General features: G+C 43.3%; 1 long non-coding RNA gene across 1 annotated transcript; it reads left to right on the forward strand.

Moving 5' to 3' along the window:
* Positions 1-1,148: 1,148 nt before the first annotated feature.
* On the forward strand, positions 1,149-7,781 carry LOC119057085 (uncharacterized). The gene is made up of 3 exons (XR_005083996.2): positions 1,149-1,287; positions 3,685-3,805; positions 3,948-7,781. It is a non-coding gene; the product is annotated as an uncharacterized LOC119057085 (long non-coding RNA).
* Positions 7,782-16,237: the final 8,456 nt, after the last annotated feature.

The raw sequence follows: 16,237 nt of genomic DNA on the forward strand, positions 1-16,237 counted from the left end.
TGTGGCACAGTTTGACTTAGAAACTGCATTGGTCAGTTTTCGCCAGAGAAATGGAACCCATAGGATACATACATAAAGAGGTTTATTTTAAGGAATTGGCCTCCACAGTTGTGGAGCCTTGGTGGGTCCAAAATCCTGGGAAGGAGGTTGAGGGGCTGGAGACTCAGGAAAGAATATGGTTGGAGTTGAAAGGCAGTCAGTCTGCTGTAGAACCAGGACTGGTTGATATTGCATATGAAGTCCAAAGGCTGATGCAAATGCCCTCTTGCCTTTTTGTTCTATTCATGCCTTCAGCTGATTAGATGAGGCCAACCCACATTATATAGGGCAGTCTGCTTTATGCCAGTTAAATATTAATCCCATCCAAAAACACTTCCCAGAAACATCCAGAATAATGCTTGACAAAATAGATGTGCACCATAGCCCAATCGAGTTGACACAAAATTAACCATAACAGACATATTAGACTTGATTCATCCATTTATTTAGTAAATATTTATTGAGCACCATCTGTGTCCTACATACTATTCAAAGTGCTTGGGATACTGGAGTGAACTATGCAAAGTCCCTGCCTTTATTCAACTCACATGCTATTGGGCAGGTAAGCAGTGATATGTGCTGTGAAGAAAAATTAAAATAAGCGGAACCTGATGAGGATGCCATTCTAGACAGAAAAGTCAAGAACGGCATCTTTGAGAAGATGTCATTTGAGAAAAATCCAAATGAAGAGAATGAACCATTTGAATATTTAAGGGAAGACCTTTCAATCTGTCTGAAGAGTAAGGAGGTACAAAGGCCCTGAGGTGGGAATATACTATCTGTGTTCAAGGAACAGCAAGGAGGTCAGTATGGGAGAAGATGACTGAGTGAGGGGGAGAGTGGTAGGAAGTGAACCAGGGCCTGCAGGAGGCTTAAGAGCTTCTTTTCTGAAGCATTCAAGAGAAGGTTCCAAGAAAGATTAGGACCTGGAATCTAGGTAAGGTGATTCATATCTCTGTATGATACGGAGATGTGCTCTCTGGGTGGGCTTCAGCATGTTGATACTCCCTCACCTTCTAATTTCTGCCTTCTCTCCACTTCTCCCTTTAATCTGCAGCACAGGTGTTCCTGACATTTCCTCAGAACATGCCTCCTCCCTTGGAATTAAGTCCCACCCCCTTCGAGTGTTCTGCCTCTCTGGCCCCAGCTGGATGTGAGCACAGCTCGGTCAGCTGAAGCGCCTGCTGATTCCCCAGAGGAGAGGAAGCGTGAGCTCCCGCCCCATGGCAGGAGGGCGTAGAGGGCTGGGTAAACTGAAATATTTCAACTTCTCTTTGTTCTCCCCAACAGGACTGTGTCCGGGCTTGCTCTTTCTTTACCCAAAGACAAACACATCTCACCTAGGTGATGGAGGGTTTCTTTTTTGCTGTTGTTCTTGTTTTTAAGTTTGATCCCAGGGTTGGCAGACTTTGGCCCATGGACCAAATCCCACAGGCCTGTTTTTGTAAAGTTTAATTGGAACACAGTGGTACTCATTTATTTAAGCGTTGTCTGTGGCTGCTTCTGTGCTGTAATGGCAGAGTTGAGTAGTTGCAACAGGGTCTGTATGGCCTGCAAAGCTTATGCAAGTATTTGTTGTCTGGTCTTTTAAAGAAAAAGTGTGCCCACCTCTGTTACATGGTCTGTGAGAGAAATGTATATTTTTTCTAATAACATAACTTTAAGTCTACTTCTTGCAAAGAGTTTTGGCTTTATTATGTTAAAACGTTCTTCTCTGCTTGACTTGGTCCCTTTACCTCTCTAATTCCAAGTTTCTTCCTTGAGAGGAGGAGTGGGAGCTTCAGTTCAGCCTGCCCCACCTGTAGTATGCAGTTAGTTATTTGATGTGGGACTCACGGCTGTTAACAGAAATGTATGTGGTCAAAACAACATGGAGGGTTTATCCAAACTGCCAGACAAAAAAGTGTTAACACATGTTCATAGACAGAGGAGTGTTTTGAGAGAAACTCAAAGAGAAACGAAACATGATAGCCATCAGTAGTTGTACTTGGATGTATGTTTTACAACAGATCTATATTTAAAAACATTTTAATATTAATACTAATGGATTTGACATGTGTTAGGTAGAGAACAAGAGAACACTGGAATCTTAGTGTTAAATGCAGCTTGGAGAGAACATACTTCCTCATTCTCGACACAAGAAGTTTAAGAATTTCTCTTGTGATGACTGTCAGATACAGTGTATGACATTTGCTGCAGGTGTGTGTAATTTTCCCATTGTTTATCTCCTTGGAGAGTAACCCCCTTCCAATTTCGTGTGGTCTTGTTGGGCATGTTTCTGGGACCGACATACTCATGTGCCCTACGCCTCTGGTCAGAGTTATTGGTCCAGGGAATGGATGTGACCCAAACTGGACAGTCCTTCCTGGTCTTGTGTGTTTTGGTTGTTGTTATTATTATTATTATCTGTTTTTAAATTTTAATTTGAAATAATTTCCAACTTACAGAATCATTGTAAGAATAGTACAAAGAACTTTCATTATCCTTCATACACATATTCATCCATTATACTTATCTTTTATTGTCTTTTCTCTCAGATAATAGAAGTTGCTTTTATTTTCTTTGCTTTCCTGAGGTTTTGGCTTTACTCCACAATAATGCTGAGTTCTATTTGCCCTGGATAATTAGAGTAGATTATAAAACTTATTTAAAACATTACTTACAAATTTAAAGTGCCTTTGCTCTTGTAATTGGAATAGATTGTATTTTCTATAACAATTTTACTCACCCCACCTGCTCTTCTGCAGTGCATCTTTGTCATGCCTTATCCTGAAGTGGAGTGTACCTCATGATACTTCTCTCAAATACGGACTGGCCTTAGGGACTAGCTTGATGAGTAGAATATAGCAGAAGTGACAAATGATGAGCACAATAAAATTTCACACCCATTAATCAGAGCCCAGGTCAAGAAACAGAACATTATCAGCTCCCAGGAGCCTCCTTTGTGTCCCTGGCCATTATCCACCCCGCAAGGTTGTCACTTTTTGACTTCTGACACTATCGATTGATTTTGCTTGCTTAGGGGTTGTAATTTTGTGTGTGGCCTCTTTTGCTCCTCAGCTTTATGCCTGTGAGATTCATTCATGTTGTTGTGATGCGTAGTTGTACTTGCTCATCTGCATGGCAGTATTTCATTGTTTGAATATGCTAGAATTTATCTACCCAACCTGCTGTTGATAAACATTAGGTAGTTTCCAGCACTGGGCTGTTATGAATTGTGTTGCTGTACACATTCGTGGCCATGTCTTTTGTTAAACGTACGTATACATTGCTGTTGTGCCTCTACTAGGAGTAGAAGTGCATATGTTCACTCTTAGTTGATACTGCCAGTTTTCTGAAGAAGTTATACCAATTCACACTCCCACTGGCTCTGTGTTAGAATTCTAGCTCAACATCTTTGCTAACATTTGGTATTGCCTGTCTTTTTCATCTTAGCCATTTGGCGAGTGAGTCATTTTATTTCAAAACAGCATCTAATTTCAAATTGTTGAAAGACTAACACTAATCAGTTGGATATTGGGGAGAATCAGTACATACCATTCTTTACGAGGTAGCAAAAGGTTAAAATTTTTAGAATTTTTGGAAAATGTTCCTTTATTATATGTTGATTAATATGTGTAAATATTTTCCTGCATTATTTTATAGATGCAGGTGTTATTGGATGTATATATTTGGGGGGGGGTTCATGCCTACTTTCAACCACAAAACTACTGATAAGAACTGAGTGACCCCAAGTGAAGAAGGTTCCCAAACTCAGACAACATAGGTGAGTACCTTACCCCGTGATGGAGAAATATGTAAGTTCCCCAGCTGTCATCAGCTTGGGGCTAAAATTAAAGTAAAAATAGCCATCCTTTTTGAAATAACATTTCTCTGGTTCTCTCTCTATCCACTCCGTGAAACTGCAGCCCTTCTCTTCCTCACAGCAGTTCCATGCTCCTCATAGATGACCTGCTTTGTGCCTCGAGGTGCAAGCAGGGCACCATGTGCCTGGCTCTCCAGCTCTCAGTGGCTGTGATAGTGGCTCCAATCCCTGCCCGACCCTGGATCGTGTGGACAACATGCTGGCACCCACTGAAGGTGCTGAACTAACCACCGATGTCCCACCCAACTGGAGTGTCAACTGCACCTTCTCTGTTGCTGCTGAAGTCTCTGTCACATGATCTTGCTAACCCTTGTATCTTTAATGTCCTCTCACATGGACATTTTAACGAAACAGCTCTTTTTAGTTTCACTGGCTTTTTAAAACCATGGCACCTGGGTCACAGGATGTCGGGTGCAGCCAACAGTGGGCGAAATCATCCCTCCCTTCTGGCCCTGTCGGGTGTCATTGAACCCAGTTTGTGTACTTTGACTTTTCTGTTAAGAGTGAGTTACTTCCCAGCAGTCCCCTGGCCTGGCCTGTAGAAACTGAACAGGGTTATTCCCCTCTCTGCCAGCTATGCCCAGGCTTGTCTGAGTCCTCCATGCTTGGTCTCCAGCTAGGGTGACCGCCTGTCTGCGCTGGCCAGGGTCAGTCCTGGTTTATGACTGCTGTACTGGCATAATTATTTACAACTGTCCATGTAACTTTTCATTGTCCAGGTTTGGGTGGTAAATTGTATAGTATGCCTTTCAAGCCATCTCCAGGAAAGTTTTCCAGAGGTGAAGCAGAATCAACAGCCCATTTTAGAACAGTCAAGAAAGAGGACGTAGAAAAGAATTTCGAACTCCGAAGCCTGGTTGGTGGTGGTGCTGCAGAGATCTGCCTCGTTCGCTGCCCTGCTTTTCTGCTCGGCCCCAGGGCTGGCAGCCACTTGGCTCCACCTTCAGGCCCTGCTGGGCTCTGGGCCGAGATAGAAAGAGCTGCAATAGATGGACTGCTCTGAAACTCAGTTGCAGGTTAACAATTGTGGTGGTGGGCCCCTCCGGCATTCCCTGCACCCAGCTTTTTTCTAATCTCTGGCTTCTGCTGTTTTCCTGAGAGAGTTTCTGTCTCAGTTCTGAGTGGAGGCCTAATGATCTCTTGCCATCCCCCCATCCCTGGCCTGCCCTGGAACTGGACTCTGGCTCCTGACCCTCGGTCAGGTGGGTCCTGTGTGCACTGCAGCTCTCTCCAGGTGGCCTGTCCTACCCTGGTACTTGCTGTGCTCCCTCCCACTCCCCCAAAGCACCTGCTCTTTGGAAGCCATTTCGTAACCTCTTGTTGCACCAGCATGAGGGTTCCCGCCACAGTAGGGCAGCCCATCAGAAAGAGCAGGGGCATCGGAGTCACATGACTTGGGCTCTCAAGCCCCTGACTTCTGAACTCAGGTATGAATCAGTGACGTGGGGCTGGATCAGTCTTTGGGAAAATCAAATTTCTGAACTTGAGGAATCAAGACTGTACTTAAAAGAAACTGGGGAGGAGAGCCTGGACCAGCTGGCTCAATTTCCTGCCTTCATGTCAGGAAGTTTGGGCAGCCCCTGAGGCCGGGCCTGTTCCCTCCCTGCTGCTACAAGCCCAGGCAGCCCTGCATGGGGTGTGTAACTAACCCTTTCCCCCTTCTCATCTCGTTGGTTTTGGGGAAACCAATTTTTGAAATTTGCCAAAAATGGAGAAAGAATCTTCTGCTCTTTAAACCTCTGTCTTTTAGTAATACTTAGTTCATTTTAAATCTAACCTAAAATAAGGAGAAAGAGTATTATTTTCATCACTTCCCACTGTACTGAATTCAGAGTGAGGTGGAAACACGTATGTTAGAAGCATCCATAGTAATGACCAAGACATTGGCAAGGCCAACCAGATAATAGTTGTTCTTCCTGGAATGGGAGACGACAGGGGAGAAAAGTAAGATTTCAGTAAACATCTCTCTCCTGTGCAGAAATTCCCCGTGTGGGACTCAGATCTGATTAAATGAGTCAGGCTTACATTTATTCCAGTATATTACAAACATTTTTCAGCATTCAGAATGACTGCTGTCTCCGTGGATTTGGCCAGTTCCTGGCAATTCCGCACTTGGCTGCTGGTATAAACCAGTGTGCCGAATGCCTGGAATGATGGTCCGTGTCTGCGTGGCTTTCAATCCAGGAAGGGTGTTGTCGAAACACCACGTTCCTCCCCAGGGTGGCCAAATCCTGGTAACAGTTCTGTTCTTTCAGTCTATTTATCCTGAAACTTGACCAGAAAGCATATGGCCACACCCCTTGCTTCTGCAGCACACACCTGGGGGACCTCCCATGGATTTGACAATGTCTATCTGTCACTTAGTCCAGAAATGGTTTTGTGACTAGTGCATTAGTCAGAAAATCACATTCTGAACGAAGCATGTCAGACAGATTATCAGAAAACACCGATTCTTTCAGAGACTGTTAAATCTGGAGGCTGGGCCAAGTCCCCATTTGAGTGATGGCATTCTTTTTCTGAAACGTCCTTCCAGTTTTATTTGAATGAGTATTAACCAAACTGTCCTCAGTGTAGCTGATTCACACTTGTTCTTTGTGCTTCAGCCCTTTATTAAGAAGAAAGGCTGTTCCTTGGCACATTCTGCGTAGCAGTGGAAGCTGCGGAGAAGCCAAACATTTTGTAGGAACATGAGCAAGGACTGTCTTGGCACGTTTGTGGAGAGGGTTAGGCTGTGTGCTCTCGGAGACAGGGCTTTCTCGTCTGTCTTTTTAACGACCATTAACTGTATCGAGACAAGTGTCTGGCTCATAATAGCCACTCAGTATTTGTTGAATGGATAAATAAGTGAATGAATAATTGTAAGTCTACCCTCTTTTGAAATGCATATCAAATACCATCTTGTCCATTCCTTCCTCTCATTGTTCTCAGTTAATTTTTATTTAGTTAGAAGTCATTTAAAAGCATTTCTGTACTAAATGAGGCAAATTGAAAGTAAATATGGCTGTCTTAGCCGGGGCCTGGTGTGTACATGTCCATTTTTTTCATTTATTCCTGCCTCTCTTCCTCCCCTAACCTTCATAGCTCTGAGCAGGAGGTAGCCCCCTTCCCCTGGCTCAGACTTTGCCTCATCTGCCTCACAGAGAAAAATCTGTCTGCATCTATAACGTTATGTGGCCATGACATACTCACCTTTCCTATAGTTTGAACGAAGCATCCCTTCTATACAAGACAGACCCCCTCCCTTCTATTGAACTCTGCAGCACAAATTATTCATCTCTTTTCTGCCTTCTCATTGCTGTTGGTTTCTTACAGCCCATTAGAAGAATTAAGTCTCACCAATATTAAAACAGACACACACACACCAACAGAACAATAAACTCCAAGCCCCGCCAACTGGCCTCTTATCACTTTAACCCTCACAGCCTAGTTTTTCAATAGAAAGGTGTGCATTCAGAGATTTGACTTTCTCACTTTAAAAAAATCCTACTATCCTTTGAAAAATTAAACAAGAAAAAAAAGTCCTTTCAGAAGGAAAATTCAAAATCAGAAAATATGTCTCTCTTTATTTTATTTTATTTATTTATCTTTAGAGAGGAAGGGAAGGAGAGAGGAAAAGAAACATCAGTGTATGGTTGCCTCTCATGCATCCCCTGCTGGGAACTGGCCTGCAACCCAGGCATGTGTCCTGACTGGGAATCGAACTGTAATCTTTGGGTTCACAGGCCCGTGCTCAATCCACTGAGCTACACCAGGCAGGGCTATTACCTATTTTTCTTTCTTGCTAGTTAGACTTCTTAGGACAAGAACATAAATCCCAAATCTAATTACATTTTTCATGGAACTTTCTGTTGGTAAAATCTCTTGACAACAAAAGAGAAAAATATAAGAACAATCCTTTTGTTGTAAAACTTATTTATTTATTTTTTTTAATTTATTTTTTTTAAATTGATTATGCTGTTACAGTTGTTTTATTCCCCCCTTCATTCCCCTCCACCCTGCCCCCCCATCCCCACCATTACCCCCCTTTAGTTTATGTCCATGTGTCTCAAGTCCTTTAGGTTCTATATTTCCCATGCTATTCTTGCCCCCCCCCCCATCTATTTTCTATCTACTGTCTATGCTACTTATTTTCTGTACCTTCTCCCCCCATCTCCTCCTCCCACTCCCCTGTTGCTAACCCTCCTTGAGATCTTCATTTCTATATTTCCACTCCTGATCTAGCTGTTCTTTTAGTTTGCTTTCGTTTTAGGTGTGGTTGTTAATAACTGTGAGCTTGTTGTTCTTTCACTGTTCATGTTTCTTTAACTTCTTTTTCTTAGATAAGTCCCTTTAACATTTCATATAATAAGGGCTTGGTGATGATGAACTCCTTGAATTTGATCTTATCTGAGAAGCACCTTATCTGTCCTTCCATTCTAAATGAAAGTTTTGCTGGATAGAGCAATCTTGGTTGTAGGTCTTTAGATTTCATGACTTGGAATATTTCTTTCCAGCCCCTTCTTGCCTGTAAGGTCTCTTTTGAGAAATCTGCTGACAGTCTGATGGGGACTCCTTTGTAGGTGATTGTCCCCTTAGCTCTTGCTGCTTCTAGGATTCTCTCCTTCATTTTAATCTTGGCTAATGTAATTATGATATGCCTTGGTGTGTTTCTTCTTGAGTCCAACTTTTTTGGTACTCTCTGAGCTTCTTGGATTTCTTGGAAGTCTATTTCCTTTGCCAGATTGGGGAAATTTTCTTTTATTATTTGTTCAAATAATTTTTCCACTGGTGGTTGTGTCTTTCCCCCTTCTGGTACCCCTATAATTCGGATATTGGAGCGTTTAAAGATGTCCTGGAGGTTCCTAAGACTCTCCTCATTTCTTTGAATTCTTGCTCCTTGACTCTTTTCTGTTTGGCCATTATTTGCTTTCTTCTGGTCCACTCCATTGATTTGAGTCCCAGTTTCCTTTTCATCTCTATGGGTTTCCTGTGGAATTCCATTCATTTCCCTTAATTTAGCCTTCATATGTTTCTCTAATTTGTGGCTATAATCAACCAGATCTGTGAGGAACCTGATGACCAGTGTTTTAAACTGTGCGTCTGAGAGTTTTGCTATTTCTTCGTCGCTTAGATTTATCTCTGGGGCTTTGAGGTCTTCCTGCGACATTTTTGGTCTGTTCTGGCCCTTTAAATGTGAGAAGCGGCACCTTGGACTCCCAGGTCGCTGGGTTGTGACGCTGTATGTGGGGGCGTGGTCAGAGCGGGGAAATGGCGGCGCCCTCTACTGCCGCATGCCACGGGGACCCCCGGTCCAACCGCCCACTCCCTCGCCTGTCCTGTCCGCTCACCCGCAGGTAGGCAACCGCAGTCAACACGCAGCACTGCCTCCCCACTGTCTCCTCAGCAGTCGCTCACCTGGTGGGTTGCTCGGTCGCTCACTAGGTCCAATCCTGGGTTTGGAACCTGTGCGTCTGGATTCCCGCGTCTGTATTCCGCGCCTGGGTCCATCCGACCGGAGTCCTCCTGTGCAACCCCTCACGAGACACCGGTTTCGACCCTTACCGGTCGGGCTGAAGAATTTGTTGTTAACGGACTTCCGAAAAGTTCAATTTTCCGTGTTCTGGTTGTGTTTTCTGATGCTAATATTTAGTTGTCCCTAAACTTGGTTGTGTGAGAAGGCACGGCACATCCACCTATACCTCCATCTTGGCGGAAGTCTCTTAACATTTTTTAAATGGTCAAATTTCTAAAACCTCATCATTGAAACTTACTTTCAAAGTCTGTGCTGATAGGAAACTAAACACTGTATACAGGAGTTGAGCAGCTTCTCTCAGCAACCAGTGTTCTGCAATTCGCCTTCATTTTCTTCTGAGCTTTCATTTTCCTTGCACTGCAGTTTTGCACTAAGTGAAAAAAGATAATACGCACCACAACAGATAAGAATGGTCAGCTTTCTGTAATTACAAAGAGCAACAGTCCTCTTCTCCTTAGTCCTCTCTTCCTGTAAAACTTATTTATAATCCAGGAGGAAATACATGTTTGGACCCCTTATTCTGGGGTTTGTTTTAAGGTTGATGGACTGACTAGGTGAAAATAAATAGTGGTTCTGAAATTTAACCAATTGATGTAAAGGAACCAGCAGGATGTTTGCTAATCTTTCTTTAGGTGCTTGGTTGGAAAAGGTTTAAAGAGATCATGTAAACTCCTTGTTAAAAGAACAATTCTAAAAGCCCTCTGTCTCCTGTGGTAGAGTCCTTCAATGAGTAATTTCTGATGTTTTTTTCCTGAATCCTACACACAACACAGTGTCTTTTGTGTGTTATCTTTTACACCAGCCACACTCAGGATTTCAGCCGGTACTTCTGCATCTGCTGTGTGCTCTGTGAAGGTCATCTCCTGATCCTCCTCTCACTTGCAGTGAACATCTCAGGCCACCTCTCTGTGGCCCTTGATTCTGATGACCAATCCCTTCTTGACATCCCCCCCTTCCCTGTGTTTTCCAGGCATGGGCTCTCCTTTCTCCTCTTCTGTGCTTTCTTCCTCCGACTATCCTAGAAGCTTGGTATTCCTCAGGGTTCTATCTTGGGCTCTCTTCTAACTCCCAATCCTTGCCCTTGACTGTCTGACTGATCCTGGGGCTTCAACTGCCAATAAACTGGTGAGCTCCTAATCTCCCCCTACCCTTACCTTTCTTCCGAGTTCCAGGCCCGTGTACACAACCACCGCCCACCCTGATGGACCCTAGGAAGTAAAACTCAACATGTACAAGGCTGGAAGTATGGTCCCTTCCTCACACTGGCTTTTCCTCCACATCCCCATAGCCCCCCGGCTGAGGGTTACCCTAGCTCTTCCCCGCGATGTTTAATTGGTGATTGAGTATTACCTTCTCAACTTTTGGGGGGTCCCTTGTCTTCATCTCTACTGTCATTGCCTCAAATCAAACTTTATCAGTTCTCACCTGGAATATTGAAAGAGTTTGCCACCTGCCCCTTGCTTCTGCTCATACACTTCTCCAGCACAATTCCCTACATGAATCATTCAGTGAGGCCAGAAGGATCATTTTTAAGATGCAAATCTGTTCTTATGATTTCCCTATTGAAAACACTTTACTAGCTTCCCACTGTTGATGAAGTTCATATGTGGAGCACAGCATAAAAAATTATTTGTTACCTGGCCCCCATGCCTAAACTGTTGGTCCTAGCTTTCTTGGGGGCTCTCAGACTCAAAGGGAGGGACCAGTGGGGACCGGGAGGGAGGGTTTGAATTGGAGGGTTCATAACCCCTCTGAAGGGGATATTCTTTAGCTCCAGTGGGAATTTGGGCCTAGTACAGCCAAATTAACCATTTTCTTTTTCATGAGATGCTGGATTTTTTAGGTTAAATTTTCTGTTTATTAAATGTTGGAAACTAATTTAAAAAGTAGAAGACATTGTGAGGTAGCTCATTATGAAAGTGTGAAAGAAAAACAAACGCAGGATCTGTGACCCAAATTAAACACATCTGTGTAAGATTGCACACAACTGACGCCCGTGTCTCTGAGCGCCCCCCTCTCCAGCCCCGGGCTTCTGCACTGTGGCCACGTGGACCTGCCTCCGCTGCCCCGGATGTGGGGATAATGCCTCCTCCCCTCTGTTTCAGCCGGCTTTCTCTGTTTGGATGCTCTCTTTCCTCCTCCCACTCCTCCCACCCTAACCTTCCCTCCATTTCCCCCCCAAATAAATGGTAAGGAATTTGGAATTTATCTCTGTCACTTCCCTCACCAGTCCCTTCTCTCAGAAGCATTTCCTGACATGTCTTCACCACACTTTACAGAAAACCCATTCTTCTACTTTTGCACTCCGATAGGTTCTATGGAACTTTTTTTTGGTTATGTTTTGATTTTCATTTGTTTTCATGATGCAATCTCTGGACTTTAAGCTATAAAGGAGAAAGGTCCCAAGTCTAATTTATCTATGGATCCTCAGGCCCCAGCACAGTAATTGGTACATAGTAGGCATTTAATACAGATATGTGTATGTGTGTGTAAAGTTTAAATTTTAAAATATTTTAAAAAATAAATACTTGTTTAATAAATAAAGTAGATGGTAGTTATTTGCTGAGATGTATACTTTCTAAAATTGACACTCACTTTAATTTTTATCACAAAATGCCAAAGTGTTATTTTGTGGTTGAAAACTATGGTTGAAATATCATTGCCAAATCCTCATAAATACGATGCCTCTTTTGGAAACTAATCTCCAAAGATGACCAGCAATGAAGCATGCCTTCCCAGTATTCATGCTCTGGTGTGGTCCCCTCTCCTAGAACCTGGCCCTGTCACTTGCTTTCTGACCAGTAAATGAGGTGGAAGGAACACCACATAACTTCTAAGACTGAGTCACAAGAAGTCTTACCACTTCTGCCTGAGTTTCTTGGAATGCTTGCTCTTGGAACACTGTTTGGAGACCCAGCTGCTGCGCTGTGTGGAGCTCACATCACATGAAGAGACCATGTGTAGGGCACTCATACACCCCTGCCGGCTCCCAGCTGGCAGCTGGCATCAACCGCCAGCACGGGAGTGGGGCACGTTGCAGGTCAGTCCAGCTGAGCCTTCGGAGCGAAACCGCAGCCAGCTTCCCCCAGGAACTGCATGGCACCAAGTGGGAACCATCTGGCTGAGCCTAGTCCAACCACAAAACTGGGAGATAATAATAAAATTACCCTTTAATTAAATTCATTTCAACTTAATGACTTTTATTATGCAGCAAGGGATAGCCAGAATACCTTGGAAGGGATAAAATATTATGCTTGAAACTATTATGTCAAGAATAGTTTAAACTGTCTTGGCTATAGTTGACCTTGGAGCTTTGTGCTACATTATTTTACAAATAACATACTTCACCTCATGCTTCAATGGGAGTTTTTTAAATGTGAAATTTTCTTCATTGAGAGTCATGTATTAGCGATACATTTTCATTGTTATCAAAAAGCCTCACCTAAGTTCTCTAACAGGTTCCTGCACATCAAATCCTTACACAGTGAACAGCGTGATGACGGACAATTGCCAGCATCAGTAACATCCTATAGCAGCAACTGCCTTTTTCCTTTTATTATTAGAATGATTTTATAGAAAATATTTTCTATGGTTCTCTCTATGTAACAGTTGTCCTTTAGAAAAATAATCGATGGCAGGTTTTAGTCAGTAACATTTACTCAACTTCTTTATGTTGGATAGTTAGTTCTCTTTCACTGATTTAAAAATTAAGCCATGATTTACATATAGTATGACTCATTCCTGTTACTATAAAGTTCTGCAGGTTTTGACAGATGTAGACAATCGTGCAACACTAAAACACTCAAGCTACAGAACAGTGCCGTCACCCCCCAAAGATCGGAGGACCCCTTTGTAGTCAAGCCTCCTCTTTGGCCACTGATTTTTTAAGGATAATTTATTGAGGTGAAATTCACAAAATATAAAATTAACCATTTCAGGTCTAAATTCAGTGGCATTTAGTACCTTCACAATGTTGTACAACTACCACCTCTGTCTAGTTCCAAAACCTTTCTATTACTTCAAAGCAAAACACCTTAGTTTTCTCTCCCATTCTCCCCTCCTCGCAGCCCATGGTAACCCACAGTCTGTATTCTGGGTCTATGGATTTATCCATTCTGGATATTTCACCTGAATGGAGTTGTAAAATAAATATGTGACCTTTATGTGTCTGGCTTCTTTCACTTAGCATGATGCCCACCCCCTTTGTAGCATCTGTCTGCACTTCATTCCTCCTTATGGCTGAATAAGGCTCTATTTTATGGATATGATTTTTCTCTGTCCCAATAGTTTTGCCTGTGCAAGAATGTCATACAAATGAAGTCATATAATCTGTAGCCTTTGAGTTCAATGGGATGTTATGACCTTTGCTTTTAGAGTGTGTAGGTGCCTTTAAATATCCCTATCACTGTTAAATGTTTTTCCTAAAGGTTCTGCGAGATCACGGTGTTTTGGGGGTCAGAACTTGAGTGTACCTTCCTCTCTCTCCTATGCTCCATTGAACTTCCTCCCTTTTTACTTGGAGGCCCTGTCCAGAGCCCAGGCACGTGACATTAGCCCTCATCACTTTAGAGCAGAGTTGGTGATGTGAAATCGGAGAACACAAGTGTCTGACTGCTCACTTTAAATTCAAAAGCCATTTTATGGGTATAAGTAAGATTTATGAAGAATACATAAGGAGTCAGGTTTTTGTCCCATGAGTTGCAGAAGAGAGAAACTATGGACTGAAGAGGTGAGATAGAGGGAGAAGTGAGCATGAGGCTGCTGCTTTCTCTGTGTTCACAGGGAAAGCAGCAGCCTCCCCTCCCCCACCACCTTCCTGGAGAGTATGTGTCGGGGCAGGGGCAGCATACAAGGACATTCAGATCTGTAAGGAACTATGAGGGCAGAAGGAGTTTGCACTTACGTCCAAGGTGGAGTCTGCAAAGCAAGGCAGATGCCGGTGAGATGTCCCTGAAGAAGTGTAGGTAGGGCAGCAAGCAGAATGTGTCAGCACAGAGCTGCCTGGTTTCCTGGCCATGTGGACCCCCCCGAGAGCTTCCCTGGTTTCACATCACTTGGGAAGGGCTTGGAAGTTAGCCAAGAGCCTGAGAAACAGCATGGGAGCCGGAGGGGTCTCTTGGTAGGGAGCCCAGCCATGGTGAGAGTATGGGGACCAGGTGGAAATCCAACCCCCTCAGCAAATGCTGGCCTGGAGATTCATTCCCCAGAGCTGAAGAACAAACAGGGCTGAACATCTTAGCAGGAGCTGGTGTAGGGCAGGTGTTGGCTCCAAGGGACAAGATGCCTTCTCCTCGTGTCATGATGCTGCCCGAGGCCCTGCAGCTCCAAAAACACCCAGGGAAACGGAGGGGGAGGAGAAACTCCAGAACCGTTTTTAAACTTGAAATGGCTAAATGTACCTGAAATGAGCAAGGTGTGTAATTTCTGCCTTCAGGTGAAATTGGACCTTGAGATAGAGAATACGAATAATAGACTTACTAGCCTTTCCAGGCCTCAGTCTTTCCATCTGGCAAAGAGAGGGGCCATGAGCAGTGCCTTCTCGTAGGGTTACTGTGAGGGCTAAAAGAATTCACATGTGCACAGCACCTAGGATGGTGCCTGGCGCAAAGCAAACACTAAACACAATATTAACTCTCATTATCTGCAAAATACATACATACTTATCACAAGCAAACATTGCTCGAAAATCTTATCTGCTGTGGTTCTGTGCTATTGTACAGGCGAACTAGGAAATCAGAGTTCCTGCCCTTTGGAGCCTTCCACTGAAGACATAATCAGACTTCTGACAGTCTCACTGTTGTTGCTAGAGCTGAATCATCAGTGCATGTTGCCTGCGTGTCAAAGGAGCGAAGACGATGACAACAAGGCTGGCTGGTTGTTTCGGGCTTGACTTTGGGGTCTCTGCCTCTGGGGGAGGGGCACTAAGATCTGGCCCTCAACTTTGAGCCTTTATGGGCTTAGCTTTATCAATTTACTCAGAGTTCTCCTTTTTTCTCTATGTATATTACATGTAAAAATAGTTTCTGCTCAACTCTCTAATACTTTAAAGGATTTGTTGGCCAATTTAATAATAACATATCATTATAAGTGTTGTTGCTAGGTATTAGTAGTCAAAGTAGAATATGTGAGGTAGCTTTTCCTGTAACTTCCTTGTTCATTCTTACTTTGCCCAGCCTAACATTTTCAGGATTGTTAAACATATCATTCTTTCATCCCTCACCGTTCTGTACATATGCTCAGTGACTATTGAAGTCTATTACAATCCTGTACTATTGGCTTTCAGCCTGTTATTGTTGGATTGTTTTTCAGAGAATTGGCCACCTTCCCAATTGCTTGTGGCTGCTCTTCTCCTGAAACATCCCAGTCTTCTGCTCTTCCCCATGTTTGGCAGTCTCAGTCCTGTTATTTTATGCTCACTGTGCTGAAGTGCCAAACTTTGCCCTGTGAAAAGAGCTGATTGCCTGCTCTGGTTTTCTGGTGCCAAAGCCAAAATAATAAACACATACATTCTATTTTTTACACTGATTTTTTCAATTATAGTTCACATTGAATATTATTTTGTATTAGTTTCAGGTGTAGAGCATAGTGGTTAGGCAATCATATACTTTAAAAAGTATAGTATACTTTGTATGCCCCCTTGCACTTCAAGTAGCCAGCTGGCACCCTACATAATTATTACAGTATTATTGGCTATATTTTCTCTGCTGAACTTTTACATCTCCGTGACTATTTTGCGAGTACCAATTTGTACTTCTTAATCCCTTCACCTTCTTCACCCAGTCCCCAATCATGGTCCCTTTTGGTAACCAACAGTCTGATCT

Source organism: Artibeus jamaicensis, unplaced genomic scaffold (assembly GCF_021234435.1).
Source record: "Artibeus jamaicensis isolate MK-2021 breed Jamaican fruit bat unplaced genomic scaffold, CSHL_Jam_final contig_548, whole genome shotgun sequence".
NCBI lineage: Eukaryota > Metazoa > Chordata > Mammalia > Chiroptera > Phyllostomidae > Artibeus > Artibeus jamaicensis.